Source organism: Pinus tabuliformis, chromosome 8 (genome assembly GCF_031772625.1).
Source record: "Pinus tabuliformis cultivar Carrire ecotype Pingquan chromosome 8, CPIR1, whole genome shotgun sequence".
Taxonomy (NCBI): domain Eukaryota; kingdom Viridiplantae; phylum Streptophyta; class Pinopsida; order Pinales; family Pinaceae; genus Pinus; species Pinus tabuliformis.
The window spans coordinates 326,729,024-326,743,249 of NC_142294.1; positions in this window are offsets into that span (position 1 = coordinate 326,729,024).

The window sequence follows — 14,226 nt, forward strand, 5'->3', positions numbered from 1 at the left end:
AACCACCAGCCATCATGTTTGACTATGCTAAGTTTATTGCTGACAAAATGCATGATCAATTCATGAGGTTGGAAAATGAAAGAGTTTTCAAGTATTCTTCAGTCCTATACCATTTATTCCTATATTATCAAGCTAATAGATTTCCAATTTCCCTCCAAAAGCTTGATACCAGAGGTAAACCCAGATCAGTGATCTTCTGGACTTCTTTGATCCATCAATTTGATTTTCAATATTCTTATACAAATTTCATAGACCTCTTTGTTTACCCTGTGACAACCATGCTACTAGGAATCCCTCCACCCAGAATCAGTGCAGACATCAGGAGTGTGGAGTACTAAAAGAGGTATGTTTTTTATGATCATTTCAGTATCTTTTCAGTAGAACTTGCAAACCTTTTTGCATCATGAACTTGGAAAACGATAAAAAAACATGTGAGAGTAATATGCAAGACTAAAACGTTGACAATTTTCATTTCCTCATGCAGGAAGGAATGATAACAAGAAGTTTTCGTTCCAAAGTTAAGTACAAGGACGAGATAACCACTGTCCCTTTGACGAGAGACCGAATGTAAACAAGGCAAAGCAAACCAAAGCAAATCGGCCCAGAAAAGGAGGTGGAGATACCAACTGACACAGGAGAGAAAAGAAATGATTGAGGATTAACGGTTCGGCGAATCCCTCAGGATCCTTGATCCTGAGGGATTGTTGTTTTATCTATTTTTATACTTAGACATCTCTGTCGTCAACCTTATAAAAGGGACAACACTGTTAGCTCGGGAGGGAGTTAGACATTATTATGTTTTTATGTAATTTCTGTTAAGATCAAAACTTTGATCATCGAGTCTCGATAAGAACTGGTTCATTGTAATCTTACTTCATGCATTAATACAAACTTGGTGATTACTTCATCTCTGAGTCTGGATTAACCTCAAGCGATGTACCCCTAGAGGCTAAGGACCCGGCCCTGGAGGACACTTGCTCTTGTATTATTACGTTTGCCTTCTGCGTGGTTTGTTTATCATCATTATTTGGTAATCTGATGTGTTTTATAAGTTTACTTCACATGCTCTGTTATGTTTAATTCATTAAGGTTTCCACAGACAAAACTATTGTATTGACTCTGCATCATATGATTGTTCCTTTTAGAGTTGATCTAATATCACTGGTCTTGATAGAATACTGTTACTATTCCATTTCAGAGCTTTTGTGTTGTACATTCACGTCACATAATTCATCTTGGGAGTTATGTTCTTCACGATTGTTAAATTGATGAACAATGTTGTTCTATTTTGAAACGCAGTCGTATTCCTTCTAACTGAGATTGATGCTTAGATCGGATTACTATTTAAGAGTGTTGTGTATATATATGGTTTTCAAGCGTTGTTCCATAACCTATCAGTAATCAGTGATGTTCCATTGGTGTGTGTTGTTCAACCTGCCTTAAGAGTGAAAGATTGTCGTTTGATTATGATTAATGCATTTGATTTGATAGATTAAGTTTGTTACTGCTTGTGAGACTTAGTTGCTATTCTATTTCTTAGCTGCTATTCCATTTAAGCTATTACTATTCCATTTCGGATTTGTTGTTCCATTGCAGACTTGCTGTTCGATTTCTCATTTGTTGTTCCATTTTCGTATCTATCGTTCCATTTACAGGCATTTGTTATTTTGGTGTGGGAGACGATCTAAGGTTGTAGTGAGTCGTGGCATTTACTGTCTGGCTCCCAGATCCACGATCTGTTCTCTGATTTCCTTTTCCTTTTCCTTTAGTTTCCAAAGGAATGAGTTACCGCTACTGAACCCTTGACTGATAAAGTTGCTTAGTCTTTTGAATGTGTGATTTCCTCTTTTGAAGTAGTTAAGCTGTAGATAAACATCCATTTACTCTTGTATTTCTGAACGTTGTACTACTAGCATTACTCTGACAAATGATAGCCTCAGACTGAGACACTCTTTGAAATAACAAAACGCTCCCGGATTGACATATTAATGTGAGGTAATTAGAGGTGAAAGAGACCCATTTTATAGCTCTACATTTTGGCGTCGTTGCCGAGGAAAGAGTGTAACCATTTGTCCTTTTTTTCAGAGTAGTGTACGAACCTGCTAGAGAAGAGTTGGATTTTAAAAACGGAAGGTAAGAACCTACATACGGAGCATGTAAAATCCCTGCTCCCCTGTCTGATTTCCTAACAAATTTGTTGTTGCTTTGTGTGAATAGAATTTAGTAGTTAATTTGAGTGCATGACTAAGCAGAAAAAACCAGAAAAAAAAATACCAAACCCCTACCCAAGCCAAAAAAATCTAAGGGGCCGGTGACCCTTGGCCGAACGACCTTCATAGACGAAATCTACAAGAAAGCAGAATCTCAGCCATCAGTAGGACCCAGGAAAATCATTTCTAAATAGCCTACTAGTTCCCTTCAGGCCACAGGATCACCATCTGTAGCCTTTGCTGAGGTGCATAGTCAAACTGAAGAGCAGGACTTTCAAGAAATTGAAAATTCTACTCCAGAACTATTGCAGGAAGGGAATTTCAGCAATCTTTGTGAAGGAGAAGGAGAAACAGGGGAAACCAAGGAACCAAGATCTCCTATTGGAACAACTCAGCCATTAAACAGCCCAGACAAGGGAAGTGCTGCAAAAATCATTGTTGAAGAAACTCAATCTCCTCAGACATCAGGTATTCTCATTATCCCAGATAGAGGAAGTGTTATTAAAACTATTCCTGTCAAAGCCATCCCCTCTCAACCGAGGAATACCCTCCTAGATATCCCAGAAGGTTATTGGCATATATTCGACCCTATGGCTCAAAATCAGCCAAACGCTCAAACCTCTACATTACAATACCCTATAGTGGATTCTGCAGCAAATGCGCCTATGAAAGCAATCCCTCTTCAACATATCCCTACATTTCATGGTCTTACATCAGAAGATCTGGATGCATTTTTATTTGAATTTGACGTGTTGTGCAGGGGATATGATTACACCACCGACCCCCAGAAACTGAAACTATTTCCCTCTACATTAAAAGGGGCTGCTTTAAGATGGTTTATGGGATTAGGTGGTGGGGTTTTAAATAACTGGGATCAAATGAAAGAATCTTTTCTAAAAAAATATCAAGATTATTGTAGGTCTAGAGAACTAAATGACGAAATATTCCAGATGACAGCTAGACCGAATGAAAGATTAGAGGAGTATGTGGAACGTTTCCAGTATAATTTGCAAAGATCTCCTTATGCATCACTACCTTTACCTGATAATGTGTTAGGAACAGCATTGATAAGGGGCATGAAGGAACAATGGATCGAAACATTAAACATCATGGGAAAAGGGGATATTTATCAAGAAATTTTTGCTGAAATTATTGATTTATGTATCAGGAGCTCGAGAGACAGCACAAGAGTAAAACCAGCAGAACATGATCGGTTTGTAAGAGATAATAAAATTTCGATAGAAGGAGTAACACATGTAGAAATTGGAAATTTATTGGAAAAATTTAAAAATGATATTCTAGGGACACTAACTACACAACTTGATATTATGCAGGATAAACAGAAGCAAATGGAGGCAGAACAGAATTTGGCAATCTTCTGTCCCCGATGCAGGAAAAAGCATAGTCACAAGGAGTGTCCACTGGATACAGTCCAAACATGCACCATCTGTACAAAAGATCACCTTATGGAGAGCTGCCCCTCACTTCCTGGGTTGAAAGCAGTATATAAGGAAGCGGAAGAAGAACCAGAATCGGTGTATTTGATCAACCAACGCCGTCAGTGGCAGCTGAGACAATCTGGTATGTTTTTAGACCCAACTTCTTCTTTTCAGCCTCCACAATATAATGCTCAACAATATAATATGTGGCAAAGTCAATCCCAACCTCCGTTTGCAAACTGGTCACCACAGTCGTTTTCTTATTCAAACCTGTGGCTGAATCAGGTAAGCCAATCTAGTTGGCCAAATTTCCCTTATACTCCACCATATTGGCAAGGTAGCCCATATACTCCATAATGGACTCCCCCTACTTCACAAAGTTCGGCCTGGCAAACAAACTGGCAGAGACCGATGCATCAGCCAGTAGGAACTATTCCACTTCCTCAACCTACACTGCCAGCCTTACAACAAAATCCCCAGTCTAATCTGAGACCACAACTCCCAGCCCAACCCAACCCCAATCCAAATAACAGACCGGTCCAATCTCTCCAAATTATAGAAACTCCAGAAATAGGAGCCGATCTAAGGGAGTGCAATGATCTTCAGTTAAGATCTGGCCGTATTATTGAAACTGAGGGAGAAAAGACAGTTCAGATTGAACATCAGTTACCCAGAGAACATCTGTCACAACAAGAGGATGGGAATAAACAGCAAACTCATAATCAAGCAACCACATCCTCTCCTCCATTCCCAGAACGATTAGTCATACCTCGACCTATACAATATCCTGATTTTGACATTCTGGGAGAATTACAAAATCTGTACATAAAAATTCCATTCCTCCAAGCCATTCAAGACATCCCTATATACGCAAAAACTATTAAAGAATTGTGCATAAAGAGACCAAGGAGGAACATAACAAATAATCCAAGAGTCCAAGTAGTCGGCACTTTATCTGACTTACTATCAGGGAAAGAAACACCCATTAAATATGAAGACCCAGGAAATCCAATTGTAACTGTCCAAATTTATGGTCAGACCTTGTCTAATGCCTTAGTTGATCTAGGAGCTGCAATTAATATCTTAACAACCACTACTTTCCAAAAGCTGGGCATTACATCTATAGAACCCACCTCTACCTTGCTAGAACTGGCTGACTGATCTGTGGTTAGGCCAGAGGGTACTCTACATGATGTCATGGTCTCTGTCGATTCCTGGGAATATCCAACCGATTTCCTGATAATAAATCCTAAAACCTGACTTGATGGACACCCGCTGATTTTAGGTAGACCTTGGCTTGCCACTGCCGATGCTTACATTGGCTGTCGGCAAGGAAATATGACCATAACCAAAGGGCCAAATATCAAGAATTTAGTTTTGTATCCTCCAGCGCAGCCAAGTGTCACAATAATCAAAACTAATAAGCACCATGTATCATACCTTACTGATAACATTAGATCTCCATTAACTATACAAGAGGCACTTGATTTTAAAGACCAAATGGGAGATGATGCCATTAATAATTTCATTATTCAAACTAAATCTAGATCCTGCACACAGTGTCACATGATAGAAGCAGCATTTGATAACGAATTAGAAGAGGACCCTCTGAAAGATACGCATGATCAAACAATACCTGTTACTTCTGTTGCAAATAGTAAAATTGTGGAAATTGACCCGGGAAAAACCTTAAACATTAATGCCAACCTCACACCTGAACAAGAAACTAAGCTCATCCATTTGTTGAGGGAATATAAAGAAGCATTTGCATGGGATTACCCTGATATGAAAGGAATTGACCCCCAATTATGTACACACCACATTTATATAGAAAAGGATGCCAGACTTGTTCGTCAACCTCAAAGGAGACTTAATCCTCATCTAAAAGATGTGGTAAAAGCTGAACTTCAAAAAATTTTAGATGTCAATTTTATATATCCTATCTCTGATAGTAAATGGGTCTCTTCGCTTGTGGTGGTACCAAAAAAGAATGGGAAATGGAGAATCTGTGTGGACTACAGGGAGCTAAATAAAGCAACACAAAAGGACCACTTTCCTCTCCCATTCATTGACCAAGTATTAGACACTTTAGCAGGAAAGAAATTCTTTTCTTTCCTGGATGGCTTCAATGGATACAATCAGAGTCAGATTGCCCCTGAAGACCAAGACAAAAATACTTTTACTTGTCCTTGGGGAACATTTGCCTATCGAGTTTTACCTTTTGGCTTATGCAATGCTCCTGCCACATTCCAAAGGGCTATCCTTAGCATTTTTTCAGATTTAATAAATGATGGACTTGAAGTATACATGGATGACTTTACACCATATGGAGATGATTTTGATCCAGCATTGGACACCCTAGAGAAAGTCCTACAACGATGCATTGCTACCAGGCTTTGTTTAAGCCACGAAAAATGTTATATGATGATGACTGAAGGACTTATCCTAGGACACTATATTTCAGCAGCTGGCATTCAGGTAGACCCGGCCAAAATCCAAATACTTTTGCTTATTCCCACTCCTACCACTCAAACAGAGGTACGCAGTTTTCTTGGATTTTCTGGTTATTATAGGCGATTTATAGAACATTATTCGCACATTGCTGCACCTCTATATGCACTAACTGGTAACGTTGATTTTCTTTGGACAGAAAAATGTGAACGTGCTTTCAAGGATCTGAAGAAGCTCGTATCCACAGCCCCAGTCCTTCGAGGACCAAATTGGGATTTTCCATTCCAGATATCATCTGATGCCTCAGATACAACCATTGGAGCAGTCCTTGGGCAGGAAGAGGATAAAAAACCATATGCAATTTATTACATCAGCAAAAATTTATCCCCTGCTGAATTAAATTACACTGTTACTGAAAAAGAATTCCTAGCTGTAATACATGTTGTCAACAAGTTTAGACATTACATCACTGGATATCCTATTATCCTGTACACAGATCATTCTGCCATAAAATATCTAGCAAATAAGCCTGTCACAAATGGCAGAATAACTAGATGGCTGATTTTATTGCAGGAATTTGATATCACAATCAAGGATCGACCTGGCAAAGAAAATCCTGTAGCCGATTTTCTCTCAAGAATGCCAAAGCCAATCGATGCAGCAACAGTTGAAGATCAATTTCCAGACGAGCATCTGTTTGTTGTTGTTGTTCAAACACCCTGGTATGCTGATGTTGCCAATTACCTCGCAGTAGGTAAATTACCAAAACACCTAACCCCTAATGAGTGGAAGCAGATTGTTCAGAAAAGTGCTCGATTCTCATGGATCGGGGGCTATTTGTTTCACACAGGGGTAGACATGCATATCAGGAGATGCGTTCGAGAAGATGAAATCTTTGACATTTTAAAAGCCTGTCATGATGGACCATGTGGTCGACATTTCGCCGAGTGCAGGACTGGACATAAGGTGCTGCAGACAGGATATTATTGGCCCACGATTTTCAAAGATGCAAAGAAATTTGTCCAAGCCTGTGACAGCTGCTAGCGAGCAGGACACCCTGGTCAGTCTGATGAGATGCCTCTGAAACCACAGTTAGTCATTGAACCATTCGAGCGATGGGCTCTTGATTTCATTGGACCTATCAACCCATCATCAAACCGGAAAACATATATTTTGGTGGCAACAGAATATGTCACCAAGTGGGTTGAAGCAGAAGCATTGCCTAGAGCTACAGAGGACTCTGTCATACAGTTCTTGTTCCATCTATTTGTACATTATGGCCTTCCAAGAGAAATAATTACAGACGGTGGACCACAGTTTGCTGGGAACAGATTAGCTGCAACACTCAACAATTATCACGTCCAGCATAAAATCACTACTCCATACCACCCACAGGCGAATGGATAGGTAGAAAGCAACAATAAAATAATAGAAGCAATTTTAACGAAAACCATTGCATCCCATAGACGTGATTGGGCTGCCAGACTACCTGAAGCACTCTGGGCTTACAGAACCACATGGAGAAGCACCACTGGTTACTCACCTTATCAATTAGTGTTTGGAAAACAACCCATTTTTCCCATAGAATTCGAAATCCAAACATTACGGACAGCACAGGAAGTTGGCTTAGATCTAAGCGAGGCACAGATTAATCGACTGCAGCAGATCAATGAATTGGACAAAATTAGGCTCTCTGCACTTCAAAACACTGCCTTGATCCAACAACAGCGAGCTAAATGGCATGATGCTCTCATTAAAAATAAAGTCTTCCACGAGGGAGACTGGGCTCTGTTGTACGACTCCAGGTTTCAGGACTTCCCGGGGAAACTCCAGACTCATTGGTTGGGACCATACGAAATCCAGAAGGTACATGACAATGGGACCCTTACTCTAATCACTATTGACGGTTCTGGATATGCCTTCAAGGCAAATGGCCACCGAGTTCGTCTTTATCGCAAACCACTCACTCGGGAGTCCTTCTGCCAGCAGCTACGCCGAGACTCTGATATGGAGATTTTGGGAGAGGAAGAGAAGTCTTCCTCACCTGTAATTCATTAAGGAATTCATTTCTTTTTATAATTTGTACATAAGTTCTTTTTCTTTGAATCATTTTTTGTACATATTAATGTTTTCCTGTCATTTTTGCTGTTCCTTTTTCAAAAAAAGAACAACATTTTCTTCCGGTTGTTCCTTTTTCAAAAGAGCAAATCCCTTTGGATCAGCCGTCATCTCGTTGTAATTAGGATCTTTTCCTTTATTTTTGTGTGTTCTGTTGTTCCTTTTCCAAAGGAACAACATTTTTTATTTTTGCCGTTCCTTTTCAAAAGGAATGGCATTTGTGTGTTTCTGCTGTTCCTTTTCCGAAGGAACAACATTTTTTATTTTTGTTGTTCCTTTTTCAAAGGAACGGCATATCTGCGTGTTTTGTTGTTCCTTTTCCAAAGGAACAGCATTTTCGACTTCCGTTGTTCCTTCTCCAGAGGAACGGCATGTTTGCATGTTTTGCTGTTCCTTTTCCAAAGGAACAACATTTTTGATTTTTTGTTGTTCCTTTTCCAAAGGGACAGCATTTTTTTTTATTTCCGTTGTTCCTTTTCCAAAGGAACGGCATTTCTTGCGTCTTTTTGTTGTTCCTTTTTCAAAGGAACAACATTTTTAGTTACTATTGTTCCTTTTTCAAAAGGAACGGCATTTCTGCGTGTTTGTTGTTCCTTTTTCAAAGGAACGGCATTGGAATGTCTTGCTGTTCCTTTTCCAAAGGAACAACATCTGAGTGTTCTGTTGTTCCTTTTCCAAAGGAATGGCATTTGCATTTTTTTTGCTATTTGAGGTCTCTTGTTGGCCCTTTTTCCAAAAAGAACATCACTTGCATGCTTTTGCTCTCCCTATGAAACAGCTTGTTCCTTTTGCTGATCTAAATTGAGGATGCCTATTGCTCCCGTTCTTTCAAGTCTTTTCGGATACAGCTATGCACTTATGCAATGGATACAGAATCACAACATACTGAAATCAGCCAATCATAAATCGCTATCTTTATAAGGCTCTGCATTGGTAAGAGGACAAAAGGAAGGACACACTTATTTATCATCTTTTGTTGTCATTGTTCTACTAATTCTGCTATGATTGTTCATCTTTATCATGGCAACCCTTTTTTTTCCTCCTTGATTATTATTTAGGAATAAGAGCAAAGGGTTTATATCTTCCTATTGAGATGTTAAGACTTCTTCCACCATTCCTACTCTTAAGGAGTGTTGAACCACCCCTTGTGTATAAAAAAGGGAAGGTACTTTGTGAAAAAGAAAGAAAAAAGTAAAACATGACTTATAAGTTGTCAAATGCAGGATAGGGGGTCTCATCAAGAGCCAGCCTACCATGATCATGAGGACGAAAGCGAAGTGGCATTCCCACTATGGCCACCACACCAGGGATATGGTCCAAAAGGTATATCAAATAAAAAACCCTTGGAATAGGAGGTCTCATCACGAGCCGGCCGCCCACTTTTCGCTCCTTCCTCGTGAATGGCATTATGGTTAACTGGTCACCAGCCAACATAATGGCCTACATTTTGACATTACATTCCCTAAGTATACACAGCGGATCATGGTTCCTTGGGTTAAAACAACTCTGCCAAGGTTATGGACACCTGTCGGCAGCAGAGCACTGTTAATGGTATTGAAGTCACATTATTTACACCAATAGGTGAGTTATTAACACCCTTCTGTTTCTTATACCTTAAATAATTAATCATATATCATTCCCCGAATTATATAACGCATGTAAATTTATTATCACCAATCATGGCAGAACAATTGACAATGACCGCAGGAGATTTAGAAAGTACGACAGATGTCTTATCCTCCCAGCCTCGCATCATATCACAGTAGCCTCTTACGTAATACGCGATCTAACTCTACGCCTCGATTTCGGTAATTTGCTGTTTTTCTAAACATGGCATATTTTTATACGTTGTTCCTTTATGACTCTGTTTCAGAACGGGCGTTGCTCCTTTATTTGACGGCTGGGACAACCTATCACATTGCGGGGGGAGAGGTTAACCTCATTATTCCCTGGATTACGTGTCAGCTCACTATTCGAGAAAGTTGTGTACTAGGGTATGGCATGGCTTAACGGCATGCTATTTTTATTTTTTTTTGCACAAATTGTTGTTCATAAGCCATTTCTATGGTATACTTTGTTTTTCTTGAACAAGTCTTGTGTCCATTAGCCTCTCTATGTTTCAAATAGCACGAACAATTTTCATTCCATTGAAAATTCATAGTGAAACCATGGGAGGAAGAGCGATCCGGAGAGAACCGCAGGTGTTGACAGTCTCCGCTGCTGCCTGAGAAATCCTAGCAAGAACACGGTGGCTGACTTATCTCAACCGCTTGCAGGAGTCTAACGAGACGGTGGCAATTGAATTCCTGTAGAATTTACAAGACGATTACTCCACAGTGAAGGGGAGACATATAGCAGTCACCGATAACATAATCGCAGAAGTCTCGGGACTACCAGCCACCGGACCTGTATGGACGCTTAAAAAGGAGAGATTACAGAAGATTATAGAAATCTTCTAGGATGAAGGCCAGAGCCTGGCAATTAAAAGAAAGGGAGTTCTTCCAGCAACGTTAGGAGAGTCCTGGGCAGAATTGGCAAGGACCGTTCAAAGCTACATCACCTGTAAAGGCAGAAAAGACATGGTAAGACCACGACATCTTAAACTCTTAGCTGTTCTAAAGTAGAAATGCTCTGTAAATTTACCTGCACTTTTGAATTCGTTACTTCATGACGTTGCACGGAGCTTAAAAAAGGCAAAGCATGTAGAGTCAGTTGTTAGTCATCATGGGTTAATTTGGTTAATTGTCAGTCATAGCCTCACTCAGCAGTAGAGCAGCTGGGAAGAGCTAATTGCAATGATAAATGGGGAGTTGACAACACCATCCCCAAAACGTAAGCATGCCACTAGTACACCTGAGTGTCCAGAAAAACGCAGAGAATTAGCAAAACAGAAACATGTCACCAGTACATCCGAGCGTCCAGAAAAATGCAAGGAATCGACAAAGCGTAAGCATGCCACCGGTACACCCGAACATGCAGAAAAACGCAAGAAATCGGTCTGGTTAGCACGAATACGAGGGAGGCTGGAAAAGCTCCAGGAAAACACCAGTCGGCCAGTAGAAATTGAAGATGAGCAACCCTCACAGCCAGAAGAAGAGGCCGAGCAATCTGAAGGAGAAGAGAAAGAAGAGGTCGAGCAATCTGAAGAGAAGGCCGAGCGATCCGAAGAAGAAAATGAGGAAGGATCCGAGCAGTCTGAAACAGAAGCCGAGCAATCTGAGGAGGAGGAGGAAAAGGAACAACAGGAAGGTAGCCCATTGCAGGACCCAGTGGGAGAAGATGAATTGGCCACAGTCTTGGCCAATATGGGCGAATATGGCCAACCTTCCAGCCCATCAAACCTCCATGACGAAAGGAAACCCCAGGAGGAAAATGCACCTAAAAAACCACATGCAAAGGAGGCAGAAGAAGAAAATATGCCTGTTCATGATAAAGAAACAATAGGAGATACTGAACAGGAACAATCCGTTCCTAACCAGAAGACACCGGAAGAAATTCTGGAGGAGCAGGGGCAGAAAAAGAAGTTTCCCAAGAATTGACAGAACCAGTTAGGCTTCCTACCCCAGAACAGCCAGAGCAAAGTAATGAAGAAACACCCCAGAAGGAAGATATAGGGACTAGTCACAGTCAAGGCCACAGTGAACAGCCTGTTGTTCCTTCTAAGGAAATTTTGGAAATTAATGAATTGTGAAAGGAACACCAGAGATTATTGAACATAATAATCCAACTCCACCAGCAGATTAGGATCCTGAAAGCAAGACAGAGGGTAAAAAGGACTTCAGGAAGGAAAAAGGTGACCACTTCAGCAAAACCCCGCAAGGCAAAAGGGCGGAGGATCAGAATTCGTCCTGCTATTCAAAACCCTGTCGAAAACCAAGCTGTTGTTCCAAATGATGTTGAGGGACAAACTATTGTTCCATTTGAAAAGGAATAGCAACAGACTGATATTCATGTTAAAATAGAAATGGATGACATGATGACCTGTGATAAGGAAATTCAGACGGAGGCACCACTTTCAGGAGTGATAAGGGTTCTAAACTCAAAGCAATGCAATAGGAAAGTTCAGGTAAAACTCCCGGCCTCCACTGCTGCATGGAGAAGAGATCCAAAAACAGTAACCCTGCGAAAAGGGTTGAAGCAAGCTTAGCAAGAAGCAGAAAAGCTTAGAGAGAAAACGGTCCCTCGCGAAAAGTATGAAGAGCTACAGCAACAGCTTAGGAACGTCAATCAATCTGAAAGCCAGGCTTTTGAAGGTTGGCGGAAGGAACAAGAGAAAGTTGCAAAGGTAACTCGTAGGCTAGATATTGTTATCAAGCAGATGGATACCTTGTGTTCTTTATACAATGACGTCTTAGCATGTAGAGCCCCTACCAAAAATTATGCCCTGTTTTTACTGGAACGGTATTTGCAATTAAAAATAAAAGTTGTTAAAGCAGGTGCTCCCATACAAATTAACACTGTCAATGATTTTATAGACTGCTGTAAGCACTACGGGGTAAAAGTCCAGAGACTGTTGTGTGAGTTCTATTTACATAACCTTGTACTAGACCAGGAGACTGAGCTGAACCCTGGCCCCTTTGTTGGAGACATCCAATTGCAGGCATTCATCTCATTTGGGGTTAATCAGATTAAATGGCTTAAAGCCTATAATACTTTCCAGAGGCAAGAAAATGGCTTAGATCTGTGGGTAAGGGTTGAGCCTAGGAACCCAGTACAGTTGTGGAAAGCACATAGAAACCTCATGAAGACTCTGAGTGTCATTGAAACATTAGGACCCATGCATGAGGCACTCATTCGACAGGGATTAGAATACTTTCTTTCTATCAAAGACCTTGCCATTGATGCAGCGAAATTTTGATATCAAATCTCTAATCCGAATATGCAGCTCAGGGAACCGTTTAAGTATGAAAATTTTAAATTAGCTGCCAATTGTTTGCAACTTTATGGCGAAAGCATTTTGAGAGCAGGGCCATCCTGGTTAGGATATAGGTTCCAGAGTCCAATTATTTGGCACCCTGCACCCAGATACCAAGCCCTGAATGAGATGCCTGAGGGTCAGACAGGCCATTTCTTTGACTACCTAGTTACTCATCATGGCTATAGGCCTCCACATGAGATTCCATCTCCAGCCTATTCTCTCACTACCTTGCATGTCAACTACAACATTTTCATGAGGGCATGAAACAGGGTAAACAGGGGGGTGTGTGGAGTACTAAAAGAGGTATGTTTTTTATGATCATTTCAGTATCTTTTCAGTATAACTTGCAAGCCTTTTTGCATCATGAACTTGGAAAACGATAAAGAATTATAACAAAACATGTGAGAGTAATATGCAAGACTAAAACGTTGACAATTGTCATTTCCTCATGCAGGAAGGAATGAAAATGAGAAGATGTCGTTCCAAAGGAAAGGACAAGGACGAGATAACTGTTGTCCCTTTGACGGGAGACCGAATGCAAACAAGGCAAAGCAAATCAAAGCGAATCGGCCCAGAAAAGGAGGTGGAGATATCAGCTCGGCGCAAAAGAGAAAAGAAATGATTGAGCATTAACGGTTCGGCGAATTGTTATAGACATTTTTGTGCCTTATAGCATGAAGCATGAAATGTCCATAATCAAAGGGATCCAAAGTCCCTAAAACATATTGTTCCTACCCCTAGAGGAACAAGGTCAGCAAACCACAACACTGAATAGTAGTTCTCCACCTGAAAACACTCAAAAACAAGCTAATTCTGGATCATGTCAACTGCTCCACTGAGCATCTGCGCTGAATGTCAACTGCTCCACTGTCTACCTGCGCTGAATGTCAACTGCAAAGAAGGCTACCTGCGCTGGGCGAGTTGGGACTTGTGGCACAGTCATTCCTCAAGGTGTCAATGCCCAGGAAGCTTCCAAAATGACACTTGGATCAAGGAATTCGACTGGTGATGAGTAAGAGGGTCTAGATCTCCAAGTGGAAGCAAGAACCTCCAAGTGGACTCAAGAACTGAAGAATAACTGAAGTGGGGG